The sequence below is a fragment of the Schistocerca americana genome, chromosome 5 (genome assembly GCF_021461395.2).
Source record: "Schistocerca americana isolate TAMUIC-IGC-003095 chromosome 5, iqSchAmer2.1, whole genome shotgun sequence".
In the NCBI taxonomy this organism is placed as follows: Eukaryota; Metazoa; Arthropoda; class Insecta; order Orthoptera; family Acrididae; genus Schistocerca; species Schistocerca americana.
In genome coordinates this window covers 135,329,629-135,331,259 of record NC_060123.1, presented here as the reverse complement: position 1 = coordinate 135,331,259, position 1,631 = coordinate 135,329,629, and positions in this window count along the sequence as shown.

The window sequence follows — 1,631 nt, the reverse complement described above, 5'->3', positions numbered from 1 at the left end:
AAAATTCTGTTTATCAGGTGGATGTACTGTCACATATCAAGTTAGTCTTTCTTTGTGGCACTTTTGATTGGCAGAAATTTATCAAACAATATATGGAAAACTGAAGTGTTGGATGGTGATAGATTTCTTTTCACCACACCTCTCAGCTTCTTTCACAAACCCATTGTTGTAAGATGACTTTTTCTTCTCCTTAGTGTTGTAGGGTCATCAGATGAAAATCGTAGCTAGACATACTCAGTTATTTTAAATGGGGGTGTATACCAACCTTGGTTTAGTGTAGTAATCCCTTTGGTGCCATCTTGCAGGAATCTGATGTCTTTGATATTGACAAGGATGGAATAAAATTGTCTTAATGATATACTTTAAATGATATGTAGGCACAACCCTGGTAGGAAACTATGCCCTGTAACAGTGTACAAAGTGTGATCGAAAAGTAACAGAAATTTTTGTTGTTCTTAAAGAATCTTTATTTATTCATCATTAACATTAACGTTTCCATCTCAAATGTAATACACTTATGGCAGCGTATTTTCCAACCTTGGAAGCACTTCTTGAACTCACCTCTCATTATGGTTCAGCTCCTTCAACGATTCTGTTTTTGTCTCAGCAGTGGTGGCAAAATGACGTCCTCTTGTGGTTCTCTTCGGTCCTGGGAATAGAAAGAAGTCACAAGGGGCCATGTCCGGTGAATATGGCTGAGACAGCATAACAGTATTTGTTTTTTTGCAAACAAATCATGAGGCATGGGGTTGTGAGCTGGAAAATTATCATGATGCAATTCCCATGAGTAGTTTTATCACAATTCTAGTTGTTCTCTTTGGATTGCTTCATGCAAGCAGCGCATAACTTTCAGGTAGTATTCCTTATTGACAGTACAACCATAAGGCAGGAACTGATGATGCACCATCCGATTTTAATTGAAGAAAACAGAAGAATCTTCAAATGTGATCAAACTTGTGGAATTTTTTCAGTCTTGGCTCTGGGTCTTGGTTTCACAATCATACCCGTATACCTTTATTTCATCATCTGGTATAACCTTCTGTAGAAGTTTTGAACTGTTGTCGACTTCATTCAGCAATTCTTGAATGTTGTCTACACGAAGTCATTTTTGGTAGAAATTCAACAATTTCAGAATAAACTTAGTTGCTACGCGTTTCGTGCCCAAAACGTCCGAAAAATTGCTTAGCATGAGCCGATAGGTATGTCAAAATCATCTGCAACCTCACTGATGGTGATTTGGCGATTTTTCAGAATGATTTTCTTTACTTCTTCCATATTATCCTCCATAACTGATGTGCTAGGGCGTCCAGGGCAGTCGTTGCCTTCACCTTTGCAACCCTCTGTGAAATGTTTATACCACTTGTAAACTCATATCTTACTCATAGTAGATTCTCCAAAAACCACAGTCAACATTTCGAATGTGGTGCTTCCCTTTACTCCATTTTTAAAGTAAAATTTAATGCAGATTCTTTGATCCATCTTACTCAAAAGTAAAAATTCACCGAGCACTCGTAAACACTTGTAACCTTTTCGACTGTCAACAACAAACTAAGTATTTAAAACAGCTGAAAAGCCAACATACATCAGAAGCATGTGTACCAACAAGAAAAAAATAAAAATAAAAATTGGAA